General features: G+C 35.6%; 1 non-coding gene across 1 annotated transcript; it reads left to right on the top strand.

The window, feature by feature from the left end:
- Positions 1–5,918: 5,918 nt before the first annotated feature.
- Positions 5,919–6,000, top strand: TRNAS-GCU (transfer RNA serine (anticodon GCU)). The gene has a single exon. It is a non-coding gene; the product is annotated as a tRNA-Ser (tRNA).

Here is a 6,000-nt window from a genome sequence, read left to right on the forward strand (position 1 = left end):
AAATATTTACGTTTTAAATATCATTGGAATGTTGGGAGAAAATGTACACTGTTACAATTTTTTCTCAAGCTCATAAAGTTGATGTAAAGGGTTTAACACTAAGGTGTGCCCATGGCGTTGTACCATTCATAGTACATCCCACTTTAGGGTGGACCAACAATGGTTCATGTGCGAACTTTTTGATATCTTCTTATATTTTTATTTATTCTATATCCAACTTATAAATTTGAATTCCAAGTAAAACAAATGTAGGGAACTGCTAATGTGAGAAAGTAAATAAGTGAATATTAGATTGAGATGAGATTAATTGAGCAATGTAAGTAGCAAAGATTAATGTAGTCAATTTCATCTCAATGGGATTTTGCAATTGTGATTGTTGTTGTAGCAACTTCTGCCTAGTTTGTTCATGCATTTTCATATACTCCCTTCGTCCATAATAAGTGTATCTTAGTTTAAAAAAATTATCACATAATAAGTGTTTTTTAGGAAATCAAAACATAAATTAGCTAATTTTTCCAATTCTACTCTTAGACAAAAAGTGACAAGTTAAAGTAACATCTAAATGATGATTGAAAAAGTCACATAGTAACTTGATATTATTGATTCTCAATGTCAAAAGATTTACTACTTGTGCATGCTATAATCAAGAGGAAAAAGTAATTAATTTTTATTATATAAGGGTGGTTTAGTAAACTTTATATTATATTATTAATGTCTTAATATGTGTGTTTTTTGTTAAAATGACACTTATTATGGGACAGAGGGAGTATGTAACAATCAGAATCCGCGACTTTTTTAGCACAAAAAAAAAAAGTTGAACCAAACTAGTGCAAAAAAATAAAAAAAATACATTAGTAGGTTTCACACACGAATTTCGTGCGTGAAAGGACCAAAATGCAAAAATGCAGCTTCGGCCTTTCACGCACGAAATTCGTGCGTTAAGGCTCTTCTGTTTTTTTTTTTTTTTTTGTGTTACCTTTCAAATCACATTTTTTTCATACTTTGGGCAAAGATTAGTCATGTTTCAAAACCCCAAAATATCAATATTTTATATAAAACTTAATATCCTTTTTTGCGTACAATAATGTCGGCTCATTACATCAAGTCCACCTAAACGTTTGGATCGTCGTTTTAGGGGTTCTAAAGTGCCCCGAAGTAAGTTTTGAAACTTGTCATATTTATAGGGTTTTGATTTAAGTGTTTTATTATATTTGAATGTACAAATATAAATATTTGATTTAATAATAATTCATCCAATACGAGAGGTTTATACTAATTAAAAAATAATTCATTCCATTTAATTACAATACTAATTCAAAGCAATACAATAATAAATTACAATAATAATACAATCTTCAAGTTCTAGAGGCTCTATTGCTTCGAGACGTGCTTGTACTACCACGACCTTGTTGCCCACACGAACGCTTATCATGGCCATATTGCTTACATGTAGAGCACTTGCGAGAATAAGTTTTTTCACTAACGTCTATTTTTCAACTTCGAGCTTCATCAACCAAACATATGCGGGTTCACTCACTGCCCTGATCAGATCCATTTTTGCAGCCCATTTTCGTTGTTGATGCTCCATCGCAGCCCCCCCCCCCCCCCCCCCCCCCACATCAATTTGTTTAGAGTGCCATTGTGAAACGTTAATTGCAAATTTGCCTTCAAGTGCCTTAAACAATAGCGATGGTAAACAAAGGGAGGCTGCCACCCCGGTAAATTAGCCATATTGTGCAATATTCCTTTATGACGATCAGACAACACGCATATGCCGGTACGATCCTTAATAACATGAGTTTTCAAATGGGTCAAAAAGATTCCCCATGTGTCATTGCTCTCGTTAGCGGCAATTGCGAAAGCAAGAGGAAATATTGACCCATTGGCATCCATTCCTATTGCAATTAGGAGCTTGATGTCGTAGGCACCATATACATGCGTACCATCTATAGATATCACTGGTCGGCAGTGAGCAAAACCATCAATGCATGGTTTGAATGTCCAAAATACGAAGTTGAAGATTTTACCCTCTATAAGCCGCCACTCTACAACAATACCATTATTAAAATGTTGTAGAGCTGCCATATACCTTGGCATCGATTGAAAAGAAGTATGCCAATTTCCAAAGACCTTCTCAAAAGCACGTCTACGCCCGAGAAATCCCTTTCTGTTGCTTATAGTTTTACTATATACGGTTTGAACGTTTCGAATACAATCTTTGATGGGGATCCTGCACAAGTTTAAACAAACAATATTTAGTAATGATCCTTTAATCGATATAAGACATATAATGTACTAGGTAGGATAAGTTACCTTGGCGTTTCAGCAACGTCTTTAAGTAATACTTGAGCAATCATGTTTGTATCTAAATTATAATGATCTGTTCGATTTTCTTCCATATCACAAGTGTGTCTTTCGCGGAATTTTGTGATAGCCCACATACCATCAGGCTTAACAATTCCCCTAAGCAATCACTCACAGCCTTGATACCGTCGTTTACAAACTAGTCTCCATATCTTTGTGTTTGATTGATCAACCTTAAACTCCCTCATGTCCTTAAAACAATAAATTTTGACAGCCCGTTGCAACGCCTTTTTGGATGCGAACAACATTCCCTTTGCAAGGTAGCATCGATCTTTGTTGAGATCGTTTGGTTCAATCCAGGTTTTTTGGCGACTATCATCATCTTCTCTTATGAAGACAAATGCATCATCACGACCCTGCAGGCTATCAAGATAAGGGATATTGTTAGAATGCCACTGAACTGGGCTTTCAGAAGTTGGGTTTTCAGCCATCGGTGGTGGTACGTGGTGGTGCATTGGTTCTTGTTGGTTTTGGCTTTGAGGAATATTGTTGGTCATACCAACTTGAACATCATCATCATCTTCATCATCGGTTACCTCTGCATTATTAGCTATTTCATCGTCATCACTTGATGATGACTCATAATAATTAGGAAAATCTTCATTATCAAGTGCATTCATCCTCCTGCATGAAAAGTAACATATTTTAAATATCAACATCATATATATATATATATATATATATATATATATATATACAGATAATTTAATATCAAGGTGATGAACTTACTGTCGTTCATAAGCACTGTCATGGTGTGGAGAATGATCACCTCCACCGAACTGAGAGGATTGACCAACATCCATATTTGGTACCACTGGCGAGTTTTGAGAATAGTTCCTATAAAGATTTGAAAACTAGTTATTTACCAATTCATACAACAAACACGTGCTACTACACATAATAATATGAAAAATCCATATTTACCAATTTTCATTGTAAGCTTGATTAAATTGCTGACTTAGATTTTCCAGCGGCACTTGACCACTCAAAATGTCTCCATAAGAACTAAAGTCCCCATAAGTGTTACCGTGAATAGGCTGGACTTGAGGGACTTCTTCTCGAGGTATCTTTTCAACATACATCTCAAGAACATTAATGAATACTAAATCACGATATTCTTTCGGCAATCCCAAATAATCACTCAAAGATTCATCATCGTTGATATTGTGCATGCCATAACGCACTACACCATTTGATATTGTTTGTGGATATCTGCCAGTTATTGAGATTCCAAACTCAGTGGGTGTAGTTTTCATTCTTTTGTGCATGTAACTGACTAGTGTTTCATAATTTAAAGTTGTTGGAAATTTAACATGGGCTTTTGGTTTGATACTATAACGAATAGAGTAATTGTCCTCGACGATATCTCCATCCCAAAATAGTGAAACCTTAACAGTTGAAGCATTTTCATACATTTTTTCTATGAAGTTTGATTTTTTTTTGAATGACTTGTAAGACTTAGAAGTTGATGAGTTTTTCACTCGTCAACCCTTCAAGTTAAATAGACCACTCAAAATTGTAATGCGTAGTGTGTTGTCAAATCAACACTTAGATTGCCGCATTAAAATGGTGCGCAATACAAGTCGTGTTAAAACGGTCAAATAATGCAGCAATGTATTGTCAAATCAAGGCTTTATGTGTCATAGATTCCTGAAATTGTCAGACGTGGTGTGTTGTCAAATCAATACTTACAATGCGCATTAAAATGGTGCGCAATACAAGTCGTGTTAAAACGGTCAAATAATGCAGCAACGTATTGTCAAATCAAGGCTTTATGTGTCATAGATTCCTGAAATTGTCATGCGTGTTGTGTTGTCAAATCAATATACTTACAATGCGCATTAAAATGGTGCGCAATATAAGTCGTGTTAAAACGGTCAAATAATGCAGCAACGTATTGTCAAATCAAGGCTTTATTTGTCATAGATTCCTGAAATTGTCATGCATGGTGTTATATTGCGCATTAAAATGGTGCGCAATACAAGTCGTGTTAAAACAGTCAAATAATGCATTGTCAAATCAAGGTGTTGGGGGAGGGAGGCCTTTTCACGCACGAAAGTAGTGCGTGGAAGGATAAAAGCCTTTCGCGCACAGTTTCTGTGCGTGAAAGGTTAATTTTCCTGACACTTTAACATGTTAGGCCTCCTGAAATCGTGCGTGAAAGGCCCAGGTTGCATTTTTGCAAGTTGGTCCCTTAACGCACGAATTTCGTGCGTGAAAGGCCGAAGCTGCATTTTGGTCCTTTCACGCACGAAATTCGTGCGTGAAACCTACTAATGTGTTTTTTTTTTTTTTTTTTTTGCACTAGTTTGGTTCAACTTTTTTTTTTTACGCTAGAAAAGTCGCGGATTCTAACAATCAAGTGACATTAATTCTGTTGCCTCGTAAAATGCTGATCATTATGACTCATGAGTAATTTCTACTCCCAGGACTGGAAGTACTGAGAAGGTACCACTTTTTAAGATAACAATCAAGTGTAATGCTTTGCGTATCCGTTCACTCCACGTTTTTTTAATGGCCCAGAATAAGCAGTGCAATCATTAAGAATGTAAAAATTAGTAACGTAGAGTAGTGATGCAATGTGGAAATTAATGATGCAGGTCGAATGTTTGGTTTGAGTTTTGAAGAGGAGAAATCTTTGTCATTTCAGCAGTTTTGGTTCATTTATTGCTAATATACTAACACTCTTATTTTATATTCTATCCACATAGTATATATGGATTCTCCCCTAACTTATGCAAGTATCATTTATATAAAGAGGCAAATGACCACACAAAGTTAAAATTATGTTAAACATAATGAGAAAAATATATTTCCTTCTTTGCACAACCAAATAGCTCCTGTTTCTTGTGTACTCCATTCCTTTTACATGTAATGAACCTAATAGATTGGAGTCATACAAGAAATCCTAGATAGAATCACCCAGTCGCCTGCACTAGTTGAGGTTAAACCTATTCTTGTCATTAAGGGTGTGTTTGGTATGGAGGAAAATGTTTTTTAATTTTCTCGTGTTTGGTTGGTCAAAATGTTTTGGTAAATATTTTTTCTAAGAAAATTAGTTCCTTAAAAATGAGAAAAATGACTTCCCTAATAGAAGTAAGGAAAACAAGTTCTATAAGTGAAATTTCAAGTTCATTGACTCTTACCCATGCACCCAAATCTCCCAAAACCCACCCCTTGACCATCCCACCCTCGAACCCCCACTCCCTACCCCATGCCACCCTATTGATTTTTGTTAGATTACAATAAAAGCTATTGGAATAGTTTTTTTTTTTTTTTTTTGCTTGCTTATCAAACACTTGAAAATAAGTAAGAAACTCCACTTATTTTTCAAGAAAATATTTTCCTTCAAACCGAACACCCTAAAAGACTAGGCTAGGTTTGTTTTTATCGATTAATGTCAAAAGTTGAGTCTTTAATGATAGTGCTTAGTATCCGTTGATGCCACGTGCTCAGCATATGGACCTTTTTAAGTAATAAGAGGATTCAATTAGGAGGAGCATACTTCAAGAATGCAGAGATACTAAGATAAATTACAGCTGCCTCAACATGAAGTCGCTTTGGCCGAGTGGTTAAGGCGTGTGCCTGCTAAGTACATGGGGTTTCCCCGCGAGAGTTCGAATCTCTCAGGCGACG

This window comes from Lycium barbarum, chromosome 1, assembly GCF_019175385.1.
Source record: "Lycium barbarum isolate Lr01 chromosome 1, ASM1917538v2, whole genome shotgun sequence".
In the NCBI taxonomy this organism is placed as follows: domain Eukaryota; kingdom Viridiplantae; phylum Streptophyta; class Magnoliopsida; order Solanales; family Solanaceae; genus Lycium; species Lycium barbarum.